Below are 22,204 nucleotides of genomic sequence, written 5' to 3'. Positions count from 1 at the left end.
CCCAGATGGAAGGATGCTGCCTTAATCCACCTCTGACTTTAGATGACCTATTTATATTTTATCTAGCTATAAAGTCTGACACAATGATAGTCACCTTCAAACATTAACCTTATCACCTGCTTTGAAAAATACAGTCAAGGTCTAATGTTAATAGCTCAGGTTTGTGTGTGCTTTTTCAGGTATGATTTTTTTTTGTGGGCACCTATATCTTTTCGTATGTGAGAATTGTGGAGACAAAGGCTGAATGGCCCAGGGATTTTGCTTCTGCTTGGGGAGCTGGGATTTACAGCAGCCTTTCTGAATACTACATAGTCATAGTTTAACAGTGATTTTTATTAGGGCACCCCTTCCCTGAAAGTGAGGATGTGAGAAAGGAAGTGAGGAAGCTACTGGTTGATGGGGAATATTGAAGTATGACCCTACATGAAATGTTGCAGGATTAGTAACGTGCCTGGAGATAATTTTACTGGGCTGGGATTTGCTGCTTCAAAATGTTGCTTTATTGTGGAGAATCTCAGGATTTAGTACCCTACACGTATGTTTAATTGTGTCAAGGATGAGCTGTACAGCAGTACTGGAAAAGAGACTGTCAGTATTACAGTAAATTACACTGTGCTGCCTGCTTTGTCGCATATGATATCCTGGGTGGGGAAGGGTGTTCTGAAAATGGTGGGGTAGCACAGATAAACATCACTCAAGTTCTCTCTCTCTCTCTTCAGGCCAATACATCTGCCAGGGACATCCACGCTCTGCAGCTGCTTACCAAGATTCTCCTCACCGTTTCTTGCCAGTCACGATCAGCTCTTTACAACGGCTAGCGGATGCCACAAGATGTCTGTCTTGGAGCTGCTTGAGCACACATTGAGGTAACTGAGCTGTGGAGAAGGGTCATTAGCAGGGTGGGATGGAACTGGAAGGGGCTCTCTGAAAACCCCCTGGCTGTTCTAGAGATCTGGGCAAATGAGAAATTAATTACACTGGCCCTGGGGGACTGAAAGATGACAGCCAGAAATATTGCTCTGCTGTGCTCCTCCTTAGAGCAGTGATCCACTCTCTCTCTCTCACTTCTTCTGTTCCTTCTCCTCCTTAGCTTGCACCAGGAAGGACATTCTCTGATTCGCTGCCATTCTTTTGCACAAGAGCTACTGTTTAGGCTGTTTCCTTAGACTTTCCAGCCATTAACCCATTGGCCAGAAAAATGGTCTTACTCTGCTGCTGATGCCTGACAGATGTTGGCTGTGCTCACAGCACCATCCAGAGAAAAGAGACCGGGGAATTTTGACTGAGCTATTTATTAATGAGGATGAAGCAGCCTCCGGGGAGAGTTATTCAGGATTTAATACAAATAAAATGCAATTTATAGCCACCTTCACTGAAACTAGTATCAAGCCCCATTTAAACTATGAGGAGAAACCAGCTGCAGAAATTTATCCCTTCTTCTTGCCTTTATATGACAACAAAAGGTGCCTCTTACCTGAGTAGAGGAGGATTTTCTATCTCTGGATCAAGGAGAACCAGCAAGCAATACTTGCTCATAGACACCATCTTGTGAGTGCTGGTATTTATAACCTGACACAGCTGCACCTGCTGCTAGCAGGCAACACTACAGCTTCCCCTTAAAATAACCAGGAACCTGCCCCACACTAGTATCTTGACTGGTTTTCCTTATTAGCTCTTTGAATGTTCATGTGGGAATCCCATATTCCTCCTGACTAGAGGAGGCCAAGGTGGCAAATTGTTTAAGAAATCACAAACATGAGAGAGAAAAAGCAAGGTGGGAAAAAGTATTGTCACCTGGGCTATACCCTGGAGAAATAGGATCAAGCCCTTGCTTCTTTCTCTCTTCACAATGGATTCCCACTAGGGGCAGCTTACTTTCAAAACACCCGAAAACTTGCTGAGTCTGCAGCAAAAAGGTTGTTGCTACATAGCACCAGTAAAGAGAGAGAGAGGAGCAAAGGTAAGGAAAAGAGAGTAGCAGGCTCAAGGGGGAGTGAGGGATAAAATACCTGTTGTCAAATTCAGTGGGAAGGGAAGTCAGGGAGGATGCAGATGCTGGAACTTAACAGTTTGTGCATGGCAGGCAGCAGACTGTACCAGTATTTAAAGAGCAAGTAAGACAGCGAGTTGGCAAATCTGGCTGATTTCTGCTTGCAGGATGCCCACATGTTGGTCATTGCAAAACTCAGAGGGCAATGGAGATGTAGCAATTAATGCTAAACCATGCTGAGTGGCAGGATGCACAGAGAGGCTCCCATGTGAAACATGATGTGGTGCCCAGCTGATAGGGCGATTTTTTTAGTGTATGCACCCGATAGGGCAAATATATATAGCATGATTGCCGTGTCTCCAGCCTGTCTAATTAACATATGCAAATTGTGTTCAGCTTTTTAAAACACACATTTTAAAGGATGTATGTAGTGTTGTTGTAGCCATGCTGGTCTCAGGATATTAGAGAGATAATATCTTTTATTAGACCAGTTTGTGTTGGTGAGAGAGAGAAGCTTTTGTGCTTACACAGAGATCTTCTTCTGGTCAGAAAATGAGGGAAACGAAGCATAAGCATAAAGCCCAGGCCAAACAGTGGGTACAGAAAACCAAAGTGTGAGGCTCCCTTTCTGAGCCTGTAGTGGGGGCATTGAGTAGTATGGCTGACTAGACAAGGGAATAACAAGGTTTTTAAGCTGCGGCTTGATAAAACCCTCGCTAGGATTATTTAGCTGAGGTTAGTCCTGCTTTGAGCAGGGGGTTGGACTAGATGACCTCCTGAGGTCCCTTCCAACTCTATGATTCTATATGTCTTCCTTAATGGAGTCCGAGAGTCAGCTGCTTGCCTATTTCCTAGATTGGCATGTTCTTCCTACACGACCTTAGAGGGAAGAGACCTCTGTGAATTGCTGCAAGATCTACAGAGAGCAGCTGCCCTCTTCCCCCAGTTCAACATGCACTATCCCTCCTCCCTCCCCCATTAGATGTGGCCCAGACTTGTGCCCCTGCCCAGTCAGCAGGTTGCAGAACCTGGTGGCCGAATCAACCAACCCTCTGCCTTATCCTCCTTGAAATCCCCGTTTGTCTCATCTGTGATGGCGAGTGTTGCCTTCTATCAAAGGCTAGATATCTGTGGTGAAATCCTGACTTCCTCCAAGTCCAGGGGAAAACTCCTGTTACTTCAGTAGAGTCAGTAGTTCACCTCTGGTGAGTTGGAACCTCTGTTTATTGTGTAGAACATGCATGAGGCACTGTAACCTCTTCTTACCCTGTGTCTCCCACCCATTTATTTGTGTCCTCTAGCTATTGTATCTTGAATACAGGGTCCTTGTGGTAGAGACTGTCTTTTTACTGTGTGTCAGACACTGCCTAGCACAATGAGGTTCTGATCTGTGACTACTGATCCTATATTTGACTGCAATAATAATAATAATGGATAATAGTGAAGACATAGTTTCTGCCAGTCTCATAGTCAACTTTCAAACACCTGAGAAAAAATAAAGCACCTCACCTGGCATTGTGCTCTTCTCCATTACATTTCCACTTTTTTTCCTGGGTCCCAATACACTTTTTTAATAAGGTGGATATCTCCATCACACTCATTTTGTACAGTTTTTCTTCAATTAATACTTTTCTCTATCAACAGAAGGACTTGGATGTCCTCCACAAGCAGCATCTACAGAAGCAACCTGGCACCAAAGAGAATCTTGGATGACTGCCTAGGTGTCCTCTGAACTGACCCAAATTCCAGGCACCTAAGCCTTCTCCGGTGCCCCTCCTCTCAGTCTGGAAATCCAGTTTGGATGCCTGTTTCTCTGGTCACATCCAGGATACACAGGAATTATGACTCACATCCCTGAATGCAGTGTATCCTTGCACATGCATTAGACCTGCTTTATGCACCCATCTTCCACTTAGGTATCTCAGAGATGTTTAGCTGGACATTTAAGTGCCAAACTGAGGTCAGATATAGAGTGATTGCTTTGTGAGAAGTGTTCACCCGCAGGCAATAGGGGTTTTAGTCTTTTATCATTTTTCTGTGTGAGTTCATTCAAGAGCATAAAGATTGTCTGGTTTCATCCACATAGCTGTTATTGGGACATTTAATGCACTGGCTGAGGTATACCACGTGTTGTGATAGACATGACTAGGACTCATGGATCTTGACAGGTCTGTTGGGCAGGGGTGTTGATCATGGTAGCAGAGGAGATATGTCTGCAGGTTTTGCATCTGTTGTTCTGGCAGGGTCTGGTGCTGCTTGGAGTTGGTGTGTCCTAGTCTGTGGAGTGCTTGCTTCTGATGATGCAGTTGGAGAGGTTGGGGGCTTGTTTGAAACCAGAGTATGGGGTACAGGAAAGATTTCTTTCAGGACAGAGACCTCACTGACTATGGGTTTTAATTTTTGGATGATACCCTGTATGGGTTCCAGTGTGGAATGGTAGATGACAACTAAAGATGTGCAGTCAGAGTGGGTGTTGTTTCTGTATTAAAGTGCTATATCACCTATGGGTGAACACTTTTCACAATGCAATCACTCTATATCTGACCTCACAGTCTTCATCCTCAAAGGAAACCTGCCCAACACCTTCAAAAGACGAACCTGGAAGCTTAAATTAATAACTTTGCTTGATACTAAAAATCGTGGACTGAACAGAGACACTGGATTTATGGCTCATGTCAACAATCTATAATCTATTTAATCCCCCTCCACAGCCTTTTTTCCCCCTTTCCCCCTTATGACTGGAGAGAGAAGAATTAAGGGGCCATTTCACCATGCATGGTCCCTTGAAATATGTGTTAACTCTTATGCTAAACCCTGTGTTTAGCTGTGACACTCTGAGTACATTTCCTAGACCTGAAGAAAAGCTCTGTGTAGCTCAAAAAATGTGTGTCTCTCACCAAGAGAAGTTGATCCAATAAAAGATATTATCCCAATCACTATAAAACATGCAGAAGTTTGCTGATACATTTTCTCTTTTGGTATAAATTGGTAGCACTGAAAGCACTGTGCAGAGTGAGGCTGGATATTTGGTGTTGCGTGGTGCTTAGTTTCTAATGTTCTGAATGTTCTGAAGTATTTGTGAAGCTTGCAAAACAGTGGCTGTGTATTCAAAACCTTAAGCTGAAACTGAAAAAATGCAGTTAAAATGCCTGTACACAAAAAAGGAGAATTATGTTCAAATAAAAGTTACTCAGATTCCAGTGAGGTTTCTATTTAATTCATGAATTTGTAAATTCATCATTTGTAATACCTAAATACTTCTTTGAAACTAAGTAGCTTTTGTATCTCTAGTTAAATACAGTGAGTGCAGGTTATTGCAATGCTCTCTGGGACTCTGTATTGACACTTATTTCTTTATAATTGCTGAAAATGTATAAAAGAGCAGCTGAACTGGTCTTTCAATTTTGATTTCAAGCTTTAGAGCCACAATAATAACTTTTGGATTTAAATAATCTGATGACGGCTATAACATCAAGGGTGAAATGTCAGGGGAAAATAAAAAACTTGACAGAATAAGGCATTTGCTTAACAATTTGAGAGGATGAAATATGGACTATAATAAAAGTGAATTGTCTTCTGTGAATTGAAATTTCACTTAAGAAAGGCAACAAATTTAAGAGAAAGCTAACGGCATTTGAGACACCACCTTAGAATGTGTTAGACCAAAAAGAGGAAGATCAGAATCTTTGGGTAATGTTCCAACAGCCAGATTGATTTCAGATGGTGCAGCTGTTTATCAAGGCTTATTGATATCTTTGAATACCTCCTTAGCTATCCATTTGACAACACCCAACATGGCCTGCAAATCATAAAAGTTGCATTTGTGTACTAATTTTGGTCCTGGTTTGGCATTATCAGCCCTAATGAGCATAAAACGTTATACTTATATAAAAATGCAAGTTTACTACACACTCAGGGATCAATCCTGCAGGAGGTTGAGCACTCTGGCCCTGACCCAGCAAAACAGTTAAGCATATGCTTTATTCAAGACAATGTCACTGGCAATTGCTCACATGTTGAATGTTAAGCAAATGCTTAAGTACTTGTTTGAATCAGGGCCAGAAAGCCCATCACCTTAGAAGGTCAAACTCTCATTGAGCCAATGGAACCCATACATGATACACTATTCTGCTTTGGTTACAATTGTTTGGTTTAGACTCAGTTGGCTATGATTTTCTGATTGTTCCAAGTTAAATGTAGGGTCAGTTGACATAAGTTGTTGCAGCTCCATTGCAGTGAATAGAGCCACTCCCATTTATTTCTGCTGAGGATCTAGCCCATAATTCCAACCCTGCTATCCAGAACAAGAGGAAAGAAGAAACACAACCTCACTAATCATTTGCATATTACAAGACCTTTTGTTTTACAGATGTCAATAAAAATAGTCCATATAAAAATACTTTGAGTTCACCACTCTCCACTTGTCTCCAATCCAAGCAGTGAAAGAGGCAAACAACATAGTTCATGGTCATTTTTCCTACTGTATTCAATTGGCTCCAGTCTCTGCGTAGTACATTGTGAACATAGCTCTAACGGATGATCGTATTGCCGTTAGAATGTCACTCTTACTGGATCATCCAGGCAGGAACCACCTCACCTGCAGCTTAATTTATCACAATTTATTTCCTTCAGAGTACAACTGTGTCCTTTGAATACAATTGGCATTTAATCCAGTGCCTCTCAAAGTGCATCCTCCAGAACTGTCCACAAATTCAATCTACCAGATTTTCAAAGACACTGTAAGAAGTTAATGTATGTTGGCCCTGCTGGGAAGGTAGTTTGTATTCAGCCAATCCTGCTTCTGATATTTTACTACCTAGAATATTTTAGAACCTTCAAAAAAAAAAAAAAAAAGGTATGGCTCAAGTTCAGTTCTAAAACCAGTCTAAGGCTCGGGGGGGTGGGAGGTTCTTATTATTTCTGAATCAGTCTGCCCTTTCTATGAAGTGTGTAAGACTGAAACACATTGAATTAAAAAGTAAAAACTTTGGTTTTTAAATGACTAAAAATAAACGTCTGTGACCATTCCAGTGGCCTTGCCTGTCTCTGCTTTTGTCAGATCAAGACTCGTGTCACTGACTGTAGTAAGTCCTTAGGGTGACAAAATCATTCATTTCACGGTTCTCAGACTCTAAGAACATAAGATTCTTAATCTGACAAGAGACACTGAAGTACATCCACCGAGATAGAAAAGGTTTTCTGAAATCCAGAGAAATTTTATCTGTCACTTTGCCTTTCCCTAGTAATTCTACAGCGTATGCAAAGAATTCAGGCAAGTTCACCATGTATGAATTTGTGGAAGCCCCACTGTATGGGTTATATTAATTGTTTAATGTTTTTAAATTGATCATTGTCATCCTTGGAAGACTAATTATGATTCAATTATCGATCACCCTCATCTTGTCCACTGATGGTAAAAATCTGGAGCGAAAAATACAATGTCTGATGAAGGCTAACATATTCAGTCTGTGGTGGGTGAATGTCCATGCAAGAATAGAAGCTTCTCCATTGAACACACCTTACCTCCAGCTCCCAGATGCTCAAGCTTAGATACTACTAACAAACGTGCTTCCATTGTAGTAGTGGCACACAACGAGGGAGATGTATTAGGAGATACCAGCAGTGCAGTTCAGTTTTGCATATGAGTCAACAACTCATTCTCCACACAGAAGTGGTTTAGAGAACAAGCCCAGTCTTCAGAGAATTGGTGTATTATGCTCCTTGTGCCACCAAACAAGTGGACAGACCTATTCATGACTCACTAATTTTATTTTCTGAAATTTAAAGCTCCATTGGAGAAAGTCTGAGACACAATCCTCAAGGAAGATGAACTGTATAATCTAATAGGTCTTTTCTAAAATTTTCCAACCTCTCTTGTATGAATTCATGCCAACAATTCCATACATCTCTAAATATTACGTGCCCTAAGCAACATTTGATGGAGCAGGAAGGATTCAGAAATATTACCTAATCTTGGCTCTTATCAATGCTTTCAGCATAAAGAAATCCAGTCTTATAAAGCCTATAGCCATTTAGTTCTAATTCTTCACCTGGCCTCACATTTAAGAGCTACATTAACCACCTCCATTTTATTTGTTACTTCCTCCAACCTTAGCAAACTATTTTAAAAATATCAAAATCCTTTCCTGCTGTTCTCCCAATTCTAGAAAGTCCTAGCGTTTGACCGGTTTCAGCTTTAGAGTCTTGAGCTTATCTGAACCAACTTTATGTTTGTGTTAGTTGGAACCAAAACACATTAATATCTCACTTTCCTCCGGGATAATGTAACCCACTCTCTAGAATGTGTCCTTCAGCTTCTCTCTTGAATACTGAGGTGCAGAATTCATTCAGCCTTTTTGGACTACCAACCTTCTCTGTCATTAACTTCCTAGTAATAGCCTTTAATAGCCCCACTGACTCTTTATCTGATGATTTTTCTTCATATGTATTTAAAGAAGCTATTATCTCATTTTAATTCCTTTGTTATTTTTATTTAATTTACCTTCAGACTGGTTTAAAAATGTTTAACACTCCATTCTATCTAACTTTTTTTGTTCTCCTACTTTTCCTTGGATGTCCTACATCTGCTTTCTCTTTTTTCTTTTTCTTCCCAGTCATGTTATAAATGCTTTGATGCTGCAACATAGACCTTCTTTGTTCCCACCTGAGCTTGAGATGGATAGGGAAGTGGAAAACTGTATATATTGTTTAAAATTAAAAAATGTGAAACTATGTCTAGTTTTGTGCTGTTTCTCTACTTGCTTGTCTGACGTTTTGCTATAAGAACATGATTTCTGATACTATTTTGAAACATTTCCACTGCTCTATTCAATGTCTTGAAACTTGGATTTACCCTTCAATTCTGCATACTGTACTCCCTCCTTATCCATAAACAATGTTGGGACACTGTTGTCAAAATACCTTTCTGAAAGATAAAACTCATACAAAACTCATAAGTTTCTGTATTAAAGTAACTATCAGTTTTATCAAGCATCTATAATGGAAATAGGAAGCATCTATTCAGCAATATGTAGAGATCCCAGAAGGCCTATCCCTGCTTGCACTAGAGGTCTGATTTTCTTCTCATTGACACCAGTTTTCCACTGGTGTAACAACATTAGACTTCAAAGGCATTACTCCTGATTCACACCAATGTATTTAAGATTAGAAGAAGGCCCAGTTTTTGTTTTAAAAATTTAGTTGGGTTTTTGAGAGCTTTGGTTGAGTTCAGATACAACCAAATGTTTGATGCTTTTCTTTATGAGCTTTTCAGACTTCTTTAATCTGCAAAACTGGGCTGAATATGAAGTTACAAGGATCTGTCTCCATGCTAATCATGGTATTTTCTTCTTCTAGTCAGGCCTGAACTATCTTGCAAACAGCTTCTCTTGAGACACTTCCACTTCCTATCCAGGCCAGAATTAGAAAGTACAGTGGTGGCCGAAATGGAAACCAATGGGGAAAAAGTTATCCAAATCTTTTCACCGTTCAAAAATAGTTTGACTTTTGCTGTACATGAAGCTTCTGGTCAATTCTTATTTCAACTGAACTGGTTCAGCCATCATGAAACATTGCATCGTTATCTAGGATATACAATTAGGAAATATGGAAACAGATAGTGCAGTAGGAAAAGAAGGGGGAGCTAATGTCTTTCTTATAACCTTGACAACAGATCTTTAAAAAATAATTTGCAAAATATTACCAATGCCAACAGATTAGTAGCCAAGATTTGCTGTAACTTTAGAACTTCTAGTAAACCACAACCAAACCCTAATAAATGGGAGGGGCAAAGTACAGATTCACCCACAGAGTTTCAGTATCTTTGAGGGATGAGTAGAGCTTGCTCCTCTAATCGTTTTACCCAGCAAGAGAATCACTTCTCCTCTGCTACTCCCTCTTGATTTCTGAGTCCCTAGATAAATTAATTCCATTAGAGCTTTCTCCTATGAAAATAATTCTGGCAATCTATTACTAATTTGACTCCTGCTGGGCAGAAACAAAGGCAGTTTAGGACTATCAAGGAAGAAACCATCTTTTAAGCTCCTGGCTGCAGGTCTCCCATATTTCTGCCGGTGTGCAAAAGAGAATAGAAATCAGAAGTAGACCCTCACCTTAGTGGGATACTTACAGTATTTTTTATTTCTTTATAATTTTTCCTCCTCGTTACAGGATTATCCTATTTCTTTTTTTTCCTTCCTGCTTTCTTCTTTTAACTAGGTAATCTGAGGTCTTCGACTTCACTTTAGTCGGCTTGTGGGTGGCGCCACGTAATATGGTTGTCCAGCCAAAGGGTTCTCACAAAAAAAAGAATCTAGCCTGCAGGCTTCTGAGATTCAACCTATGGCCAGTACCTCGAAGAAGATATGGTCTAGGTTCTTAACATACTGGATCACAAAGCATACAGTGAATCCTATGAGGGACCAGCTTTCAGAAATCTTATCATTCTTACAGGATGGTCTCAACTACTAAAGAATTAAAGTGCAACTTCCTTTCATAGTGCATTTTCTGTGTACAAGATCACAATGGGGTAGACAAACCATCTTCATACCCACTTGAAATCTAAACAATGTCTTTCCACATAAGAGCTAGCTCAGAGATCCTTAGTTGGGGCTTCATAAATGTTTCTTTTAAGGTCCATTTCCTTGCTGCATTCACCCCAGCTAAGAGCTTTTCAGGATTGGTAGCGTTATCTATTGAACCAAGGTGCTGTATTTTTCATGATGATAAAATGACTGAAAAGATGTTCACTATTTGTGACTTACCTTGATAGGGAATAAGAAGGCAGTAGATATCATTGCAAAGTGCGTAGCAGAAAATTTTAAAATTAAAGGTATGCTCCCACCTCCAACTCTATACAGTCACCTTCGTAGGTCCACAGCTACCTCATAGGTGGAAAAAAGACTTAGCTACAGCAGAAGTTGTAAGGCAGCCAAGTGAACAAGCTTTAATACTTTCTTAAGACACTAGATGGTCAAACATATGGCAACAGCAAATTCCTTATCTAGCCAGAGGGTGGTCTGATCTAACATACCTAAAATTCAAACATGTTTTCCTTTCCCTTTCTTTTCTTTCCTTCCTCACATCCTTCACCACTATGAATGACTCTCCATTAATTTAGTAAAATATTTCCAGGTCTGTTCTCAGAGGAAGAAAACTACCAAGCAAAGTAAGCCAAATTTTTCCTTCTGAAGAAGGTTTTCTTGCTCTTCCCTGTCAGCAACTCTCTCAAACCTCGCTGTTGAAGTTTCATTCTGTTCACTCTTCCCCTTCTTGCAGTATCTTCCCTGCCCCCCCGGCAGATTAAGAAACTGAGTGAAATTCTGCACCTAAATCTGCCTACACAAACTTGCATCTTTTTCCAACAGACCAAACAGTGCAGCAAAGCAGCCTCACAATTTGCAGAATAAGGGCCTAATCCAGCAGAGCGATGGATGCCCTCAGCTCCTATTGATGTCTTTGGGAGTTGAGAACGCTCAGCACCTCGCACTGGGAGTTCATCACTTGCTAGGATTGGACCCTTAAGCAGTAAAGCTCTAAGAGGTAGATAATGCTACCTGTGCTTCTGCCAATCTTAAGGTACACTACTGTATAGCTAAGCAGAATAAGACAATTTCAGATCACACAGATCTATATTCATATTAGCTTCTGCCTTCTCCATATTTACATGTTGAATTTAAGTGTTTTCACATTGGTACCATTCTTACCAAGTATATGCTTTACTTTGTTTTTAATTTGTGCAAAGATTTTGAAATTCCGTCCTTTATTGCACTGAGGAATAATGGACTACATCGGCGATAGTATTACTCTCTCAAATATCTCTTCACCATTTCTGAATTACTCTTTCAGAGGCTACCAAACCCTCTCACTTCACAAATGGGCATACACCTCCCCCTTTTCATCGCTCTCCGTCTCCTTAAAACTCTATCTCCTTTCACAGTAATCCCCTCATTTTTGTCATTTCCTAGCCAAGTTCTGGCTATTCCCAAAATATCACACATTTCAAATGTGTATATGCCGTCAGCTCTCTTATCTTTGCGGCTAAGCTCCTTCCATTTGTGTATAAGTACTTTAATAACCCTCTATTTTTTCATATATTTTTCTTTCATATTAGTGCTCATAAATCCCAAAGTTAATCTGACCTTCCTGTAACTCATTTCCAATAAAAGTGCATGCTTCCCCCATTTCCTATTTATCTATCCTTCATTTCCATTTTTTATTTTCTTTGCATACTTGTCCTTTTCTCTGCAGTCCTAGTTTATTCCCAATCTCCTCCCACCTCGGAGTTCTTCCCTTATGAATATTGATTCTGGGAGACTGGATGACTAAAGGGACTACCGTTAATGGGATGCAGAGCCTTTCACCTCCAGTTCTTTGATTCAAATCCCTCACACTTTGGTAGTGCCTGAAAACCTGTTACTCTTGGGTGGTTGTTCAATGGCCTGAATTAAACAAGTAGATCTTCTTCATCCATTTCCAGAAGCACCGGTAGCCAGAAGTAATAAGAAGGCAACACTATGAGCTGTCATGGGTTATGATTACCTTTAACTTAAATAGTAGTACTGTACCAGAGGAAACACACACTGAACTATGCCTGTCAGAAAATGATCCCTTTCCCCCATGCAGTGGTGATGATATTAAAAGTCAATGTAGATAATCAGAAAGATTAGCAGGTTTTAATGGGGCACAACTGCAAACACATAGGCTTAAGTGCTCAAAAACATAATGGTTAGTAATGCTGTTTGAAAGTATCTGAAGTTCATTAGGAGCACACAGGCTCACAAGCAGTAAATGGCTACACATACTTGGGGGTAGGACACTTCGCATGTAGGTCACTTCACTCTCTCCCCACTGGCAACAATTTGGCTTTAAATAGCAAGAGATCCCATAACCTTAAAGAGGACATGTTTTCCATCTCAACAATTCCCTTGCTCCCCTCCAACCCTACCACCATCATTCCTACTGGGTCTTGTCTAACACTAATCTGTGGATTTGGAGGCTCTTATATAGGAAACAGGAGCCAAAGGCACTTACCAAACTTGCCAATTTTTGCAGTGGCACAAGAATGCTTTTGAGTCTTCCTGAGCAGCAATAGCGGCAGGACTAGTTAATTAAACACAACCAAATAACTTCACAGTCCCATCTGAAGGGAGAGTGGGGCCTTTCCCTCACCTCCTGGAACCAGTTGAGCAGATGAACATGAGGGTTTTGATACCCTGACACAAGAAACAGCCTCTTTTTCCCTCCTGCTTGATTCAGGAAACAAGCACTTCCCACACTACTGGGTACCAATGATACTTCAGAGCATAGGAAATGCTTCTTATTACCACTCACCCTCACCGTTTCCCACTTGCAATTCCATTTTCTGGTAAGGAGCAGAGCTACAGTGCCAAAAGTATTGAGCACACTTGTCAGTTCCTGGGCATCTGACTCACCTCCAGATCTTTACCAAGAACTCACCTTAACTCACCTTAACTATGAAGCTGGACAGTCTTGCTTCTCTCTAGGCATCCAGCACAGCATTAAGCCAACAACAGACCAGCAACAGAAAACCTTCCCTGCAACAACTTGGCTCATTCACTCAAGAACTAGTCATGCGAGCAATGACAGGAATTGGGACCATCAACTGTGACTCACATCTCTGCCTTTCTTAGATGGTAAAAGAGTAGAGAACACTGGGAAAAACTACTAGGAGAGATGGCCAATACCTTTTTCACACACTCCCTGCCACACCAGTCTTTCCACCTTCCCAGCAAACTCCTTGAGACTCTGCCAGTCTCAGCTTTGAGTTGCAGGTAACACTCAGTGAACTCCAGTTCCAAACCCCCTGAAGAGCGTTCCTCTGCTGTATCCTGCCATCAGCACTCAACACTTACAGAAATTACCAAGTCTGCTGCCTCCAAAGAGACAGGGCACACACCAGCCTCTTACTTTAGCTGAGGCCCCACTCTAATACACAGCACTGAGATGACTTCATGGTCAAACTAAGTTTATTAATAAAGAACAGAGATTTAAGTTAAATTAAGCAGACTAGAAACAGAAAATAGTTATAAATAGAACAAAATACACTTGCATGTGTCTAAAAGTTAACAGATAACAATGCTGGTCTCAGGCAACTACTCACCTACAGTCAGTTCTCATGATCCTCAACACACAAAGTTGGAGGATCCACTTTTCACAGATTCCAAAAGTGCTGGCCCTTTTGTCCTTTAAGTCATGGATAACAAAGGAACCCCCTTAATTCCCTTTTATAGTCCAGAAAGCCTTTGAAATGTATTCTTTGAAAAGTAAGCCTAGACAAAGATCCTCTCCCCCGCTGCTTGTTCTTCGGAGGGCAGGAACCAACCCCTTCTTCATCCCTGAGCAGTTTACATTTTCAATTGGCTTGATCACTTTGTTTACCTTAGATGGAAATGTACTTTCATTGCCCTTTGCTTATAATCAAGCCATGCTGTTTTCTCATCTGACTGTTAGCTTGGCCCACGTAGGCAGGTAAATTCACGTTCCTTTGTCTAGGGCAGGCATGTTTGTCAACTGCCATGAACACACTTTAAGAACATATTTCCAGCACCCATACATAACACTCTATACCCAACCCATACATATATCATGCAATGATATTCATGACCAGTATGTCACCAATTTTCATGTGATATCTTACAAGATATTCTTAGGACAAATATTCTGACAACAGCGTGTTGGGTGTAGTAAGGTTGTCTGCCCTGTGATTTACATAACACTGTGCCCTTTGCCTGCTGGCAATGAGGATCTTTTAGGGCCATAGGCTTGTAGAAAACCTGCCATCTAAACTTCTTAAAAAAAAAAAAAAATCTAGAGTGTAGAAAACCAAAAACCAAATATTTTTGGAGAAAACCAAAAATGTTTTGGTTTTTGGCTGCAAATATTTTAGATTTCGGCATTTTTCAGCTGAAATTTTTAGGTTTTCATTTGCTGAAAACAAAACAAAAAATTGGGTGTCTTTGTATGAAAAATTGAAATTTTCTGCTAAAAATTTCAAAGAAAATTATTTTCTTTGTCAATGTTTTCTGCAAACTTTCCTCTTTGCCCCTACCCTCAATTTTCTGACCAGCTCTATTAAAAACTTCACCTGCCAAACTCACAAGGGGCAATCCTCTCCTTCAGATTATTCAATGGCTCTACAAATCCACTGCCAGAACTGACATGCCAGCAGCCCTCAGACCAGACCCAAGTCCCCCTTCTCCTTTTTGTCAAAGGTAAACAGCATTCTCAATCAGTACTGAGATGAACAGCAGCTGGCTAACAGGGAATCTCTGAAGCAAGATTCAAGTGGTATTGATAAGAGGACAGAAATGAAGAATTTGCCTTACCTACAACATCCCCCATTATCAAGGGCATCTGCCCTCAGATGAAGTCCGTGCCTTTGGGTCAATCTGTACTCCATGTCATTGTTGGATATCCAAAGAGCCATGGTGACAAAAAATGTCTACTTCCATTTGCAAGTTAATTTTATTTAATCTTGTCTCCTTAATGCTATCCTACTATTAGTTTCTCATGTCCGCGAACACTAGAATTGAAGTAGGGAAGATGTGGAATCAGGATGCATGAGAAGGATGCATGAGAAGGAAATTCACAAGTGGATCTTTTCTTTAATATGTGGTAGTAGTAAAATGTCCAGAACCACTTGTCTAAGACAATACAACAACACACTCACCACTCCACATTAGCCTTACTTCCTGGTAAGACCTTATAATGTAAGTGTTGTAGGAATTATATCCTTAATCAAAAGCACAATGCTCTGTGTTCAACAAAGCACTCTTCCCCAACCAAAGATATAATTTCACATAAAAAATGTAAATGGTAGCCACACAGCAGGTAATGGATTCCTCTTGTTCTCAGGTGCTTAGCTGGTGATTGGAGCCCAGCCTACTATTAACACCAGCTCAGTTCCAAGTGATGCACTATCTTGCTTAATATAAAATTATAACAATTTCGCTAATATAGAAATATCTTCCCGGTTCACATTATCAGGCTTTTTGTTAGGTCACATATTTACACTGGTTTACTTCCTCCTCATGCTCTGCTTAATTTTAAAATAGCACTCATCCCCCACTAGGGGGATCCAATACAGAGAGCTCACGAGACACATTCCACACAACTCCTAAACTCAGCCAGACAAAGCTGAGCTAAAGCACACACAACATCTTTCTAAGCACATAAACAATTGTTCCCATCTCTTGTTGGAAGTAAAAACAGACACAAGAAATGTTGCACTCTTCTCCCACTTGCAGCAGTTTTCATTTATCTCCGGAGTCTGTGTCAGAGTGCAGGCTGGCTCACTCTCCCAGTTCCTCCAACAGAAAGTGATGCTGTATGTAAATAACTATAGAGATATTTGGTCTGTACTACTGACATTTTCTTGTCTCTTAAGCTTTGGGAAAGTCCAGATCAAAACGGTACTGTTTGGTCCCATAACTGATATAAATAACAACCCTAATATTTTCCTCTAACATTGAGTCTGTTTAAAACTGCTGATTAATTGTAAATATTGACATTGAAAACCAACATTTCTTTTCTTTATTGTTTAATTATCCTTCTCCCAGGATTTTTAAATATACCTTCCTTCTTATTCCTTCGTATACTATAGCTCTGGCTCACCAAAAACTGGGGCCAAACAGTGTTCTTGGATTTTCCCCCATGTGATAGAATCAGGTCCTTAACTGGTGCAAACTGGCATAGCTCTATTTCATTGACCTCTGTTATGTAGCTGGCATGGGGCAAATTGTGGCCCACCTATATAATGATCTCACTCAGGTGAAGACCACCTTTCACAGGGCAGTTACTGCTCTACCACATAGGTGGATATGGAACAGGCAGGCATGAACTGGGCCAGGCCATGGCTACTTCTCCCAAAGAGCAAACCAGCACATATGTACTGACACACCAGGAGAAGAATTTTGCATAGGCTTGGTACTAATTGCTTTCCAGTGGAGCCAGAGGAGAACTATGAAACAGACTGTGACTGTCACTCGCTGTCTGCCAAAAGCCTCGAGGCATAGTTGCAGTGCCTCTGGAACAGATCAGGAAACAAAGCCGTGATGTCATCCATTTTAAACTCTCTTCCATAGCCTGGAGCAAGGGACATATAACCCCTGGGTCAATGTGGATTATATGTCTCCTCCTGTGCCAAATCCAAAGGTGGTGGGGGTATCATAGCTCTTAGCCAGAGGGCCTTGGTAGTTAGAGTGAGCTGTAAAGATGCCTGCTTTTTCTTTCTGGAAACACTGGTTCAATCCTAGCATCAGCTAAGATGGTGGCTATAGCAGGATTTACAGCCTCATGCAGAGTTGCTGTTAATGCTACTCTGAATTAGCCAATGAGGGGGGTGAGAAAGTGATAAGGCACATATGTTCTTCCTCCAGCCACATTTTCAGGATAGAAAAACTGATGGCACACTGTCCCACCTCATCCACAGCCCTGGGATGGTGAATTAAACGAATCTCAGGATCCTTACTGCTTACCAAACTGGTAGTTCAGAGTCAGGGACTACAGAACGGTTTTCAAGGGTCTAAATGACATTCTAGCTGCTTGCTCACACAAGGAGACATATTTCCTATCTAAAAGGCTCTCTGATTACTTGTCTTGGTTTCCTTTGCATCTAAATTTGAATGTGCAGTTTACAAATTCAGTGACATTTCTCTTGCTCAATCAAATTTTCAAAATTTAGCTTTCCTCCTTGTCCAGCTATACAATCCCGATTCCACAGCCTCCCTACTTCAATTCTAGTGCTCACGGACATGAGAAACTAGTATTAGGGTAGTATTAAGGAGACCAGATATTTGTAGACATATTTCTAAATTGAGTCCAGAAATCTTTCCCTTTATTGTCACATAGAAGGCATGTGATTTCTCAAACAACTATGAACTCTTGTTTTCTGGCCTGGATCACCTAAGATGCGCTAGAGAAGGAAAAAAGTATGGGAGTCATTCATTTATGGAACTTGTTGCCAGGAGATTTTGGGAAGGCCAAACGTATAATTGGGTTAAAAAAAGGATTAGATAAATTCATGAAGGATAGGTCCATCAATGGCAATTAGCCAAGATGGTCAGGTATACAACCCCATTCTCTGGGTATCCCTAAACCTCTGACTGCCAGAAACTGGGACTGGATAACAGGGGATGGATCACTCAACAATTGCCCTGTTCTCTTCATTCCCTTTAAAGCATCTGGCCACTGTCAAAGACAGGATACTGGGCTAGATGGACCATTGGTCTGACCCATTATAACCATCCTTATGTTCTTATGAGTGAGGATCAGCAAAAATCACAGACACTTCAATAAAAATCTCAAATTAACCACAATAAATAAGAATTTATTTCTAAAGATTTATTCTTTCTGAAGGCTACAAAGAAACTTATTAAATTGTAAAAGTTATACAGAAAAAAACCTATAACATTTAAATACTCAGAAACTTCAGCTAAGGTTTCTTACACAAATGGCAAAATATTTGCAATGGAAAAGTGCAGTTGGTCATGTACATTTTTTTGCTCACCCTTTTCCCCATGCACATTTTTAAGCACCTTTTTTTACAGATGGGTTCACATATCCAGCATTTATGAATACTAGCTAACTAAACTCATTGCTTTTGCCGAGGACTATTCACCTAGATTACTGAATCTGTGCATTTAAAGTAGATGTGCAAATAAAAATACTTCTGGGGAGAGGCATGAATGAATTCCCTGCTTGTGTGGGTTTTACAAGTATGCCGGGGACCCTGTGTAGGTGTCAGAAATGAGGACTTGCAGCTATACCTGCCCAGTCTCCGGGCAGCCTCTGAGCACAGCTAAACCACAGCAGGGCTGCCTGACTGACCACTCCGCCTCACTGGCCAAGGAAGTCAGCCAGCCTCTGTTCTTAAGCCCAACAACTGTTTTCTGGCTGCGCAAGGCATGTCTGTAGCTGTGATGTCTCCTGTGCCTACCTACTCTTCCTCAAGTCCACTCCAGGACTGTTTGGTTCCAGACCCTTGGCTCTGACTCCTGATTCTGGCTCTGACCTTTGGTGCTGTTCCTGGTCTGACTGCCTCTGCTGTGATCATTAGGCCTGACTGCCCATATCCTTGTTTGTGACCGTATGTGTGTTGCTAGCCCATAACGAATCCTGTGCTGCCACGTCTGCACTGCTGTTTTTAGCTGTGCTAGCTCAGATACGTCCACCAGAACTTCAATCACACCCCAGCTTGCAGTATAAACATACCCTAGAAGGTGATGATTATTGCTGAATGGCAGTAAGTTTAGAAAAAACAGGGACAAATGGCAAGGAATGAAAAAACAGTACCAGGAAAGTTATAAAATACACGCTCGAAAATAGCATTGACATTTGCTTTAGTTTGGACTAAGAAACCATCAGAGAGAACTTCACACACATGCAGCAGCTGAATCCATGATGATGCAGACAGTATCTTTTACTAATTATAATATATTCTATTGCACCAATTTGAGAAACAGCAATAGTTTGGAAAAGAATTTGGTTAATATTTTTCTTCTTTATAGTAGGCCAGAGGTTATAGATGAGCTCTTTTACATAAATAAAATGCTGCAGGCCTGGCTTGTTCCATTTCTTTCCTTCCATTTTACATTATTGATGGCATAACTTTTCATTCGGTATTTTTCTATACTTCAGAGGAATTCACAAAACATTTCTTATCTGAAAGAAACAATATGTTCTTAGCATTACTTCCACTTATATACTTTTTTTTTCTAGATCTACATAATAAATGCTTGGGTAAACCAAGAGAAATGTGTTCTCATAGCTGGGTTCTATTACAATTATTCTGGGAGCTCTTTTTTTTTTTAACTGCAAATTTCAAATCTGACATTAAAAATAGTTGCTCTCCTTTTTGTTGGCTCTTGACCTACATGGTGAGATTTAGAATCTCCCTCCCCACTGAAATGAATTTAGTTTTGGGATTGTTTTATTTCACAAGCAACTTCAGTGACACTCCATTCAAACAGAGCATTCACTAGCCTGCTATCGTTTCATCATCTTTTGTTGTTAAAAACTAATGTGACGACTTCTTTTGGTAGTAACAGGAACCATGAAGGCTTGGTGATTGTACCCCCCTCCCCTAAAGTCATTCATTAACAATCTGAATCTAACTCATGACATGGTTAGCTATCTACATTCAATACTCTATTGCTGGGATTTACATACTGTATGTTCTGGACTAGACTACTGCATTGTGCCCGGCACCTTCAATCCCCTTGAAAAATACAGTTGGTGTAGAATGCGTTGATTTTCAAAAACGTGTGATCCAGAGTAGCTGCTTATGAGTTTCCAGGTGGAGTTTAAGGATTTGGTTTTGACCTTAAAAAGGCTTAGGACCTGCCTAATCACAAGCCCACTTTTCTACCCATATGATACTTCCAAAGTTGCAGTCAGCACAGCTGCTCAAACAAAAACCTCCTTGGTTTAAAATAAACAGAGATATAAGCATAGCATTCTTCAGGGGACCTTTTAACTTTGAGAAGCCCAGCACCCTGAACTGTTGACTTTAAGGAAAGAGTTAACAGATATAATTCAAACAGTTTATTGTTATTCCTGAATTTGTCTACATTCCTAATCGTTGGGATCCCTGACCCTCTTTTTCTCTTGGTCCAGGAATCTGAAGATGCCAATACATAGCCAATACATAGCTCTCTGGGATGTGAGTGAAATGGGCCACTGTACCCGTTCAGTCCCCTCACTAGTGGAGTCTGGGACTGTATCTGCTCTCAGCAAAGGTTGCTCCAAGATTATGATGAACTGCCTCTGTATCCTCCCCATAGTAACTTTCAGAACATTCATCCCAATTTCCTCTGCTAATAGTGCAAAGCCAGCAACACTTTCCACGACACCTACTCATTCAGCTTCTCACCCTCGATTCCAAATATCTTAAATTAATGGACAATTATTTGGCCTAGGACAGAAAATTAAAAAAATAAATAAATCACAAAATACATTACATTTGAATCCAACATATGAGTTGAGGAATGTGGCACTGAAAGCAGTCCATTAGTCCCAGCTTGCATGCTAACAGTTCACTCAGGCTCTCAGTTGTTTTTCTGTCTGCAATGTTGTGTGACATGACCTAAAAAGCTAAATCTAAGGGCAGTCTGCCTTCCACTGCTAGTATGCATTAGTGTATGTGGAGCCCTCTCATGGGATTTTCATTTCATTCTAATCCTGATTCTAGTTTACATATTTGGCCAGGACTTACTTCTCATTTCAACTTTGGTTTTGAGGGGAGGAAAGGCTTTTATTTCTGTTCAGAACTGAGTCTGCACATGAAACATCTCTCTTTGCTAGAGACATGGTGCTCTTACCTCAGCACAGAAGCTGGGACAGAAGATTGGCATGGAAGGAACTAAAACTCTATGTATAAAAAACTTAAGTCACTTTAGTATCCAATTCTTTATCATCTTTAATAGTGTGACTCTCACTCAAAGAATTGGACAATTTCTACTCCAGCACCCTGAGCCTTTCAGAATTTTCTTCACCCTTGGTGAGGCCTGTTTTCTTTCAAAGGATACCTAATAATTTCTCTAACCTTTTGGAGGTGCCAAGAGGATCTGGGGATCTCTGTATCACTCTTGTTGCCTTCTACTCAGTCTCCATTTGTATATTTTTTATTTTTAAAATATAGTGATCAGACAGGGCAGCATTCTCTCTCTTGACTCCCTGCAGATATTGAATAATTTTCCACAGTTACATTTGATACCTTTATTTGTGTATTCAGGAATTCTATTTGTTTGTATAAATTGCTGTTAAGATCTCAGGTGGAGGAGTTTTTATCCATTGTAACTTACTTAGCCAGTCTTCCCCTGATCAATGTTTTGTGTCATTTGCACTTTGAAGGTCTATCTCTTTTCTTAATTATTTTCCCCTCAGCCTGATAACTGTACATATCTACAGATTAAACTGCTTAAGGCACTTTACAGAATAATAGGCATTAGAGATGGAAAAGACCTATTAGGTCATCTATTCTATCTCCCTGCCCTTAGCGGCTACTCTAATCAAGTTGCTCTGAATAACTTTCCTTATAAGTTCTGTATATGACACATATTAAAGATCTATTTTAACACATCACTCAAACAAGTGATATCTCTTCAGTACATAGAACTAGGAATAAATTCTGGTCCCACTGACATCAAAGGCACTATTGACAATTAACATCAGTCAGGCCAGAATATGGTCTTT

General features: G+C 40.4%; 1 long non-coding RNA gene across 1 annotated transcript; it reads right to left on the bottom strand.

Moving 5' to 3' along the window:
• Nucleotides 1–599: 599 nt before the first annotated feature.
• On the bottom strand, nucleotides 600–1,559 carry LOC137149297 (uncharacterized). Its single transcript, XR_010918731.1, has 2 exons — nucleotides 1,475–1,559; nucleotides 600–875 (listed from the first exon to the last, which is right to left on the bottom strand). It is a non-coding gene; the product is annotated as an uncharacterized lncRNA (long non-coding RNA).
• Between the last annotated feature and the right edge of the window lie 20,645 nt (nucleotides 1,560–22,204).

This window comes from Emydura macquarii, unplaced genomic scaffold (assembly GCF_026122565.2).
Source record: "Emydura macquarii macquarii isolate MOO-44397 ecotype Brisbane River unplaced genomic scaffold, CSIRO-AGI_Emac_v2 contig_719, whole genome shotgun sequence".
Classification (NCBI taxonomy): domain Eukaryota; kingdom Metazoa; phylum Chordata; order Testudines; family Chelidae; genus Emydura; species Emydura macquarii.
This window is presented reverse-complemented; position numbering and strand designations above follow the sequence as displayed.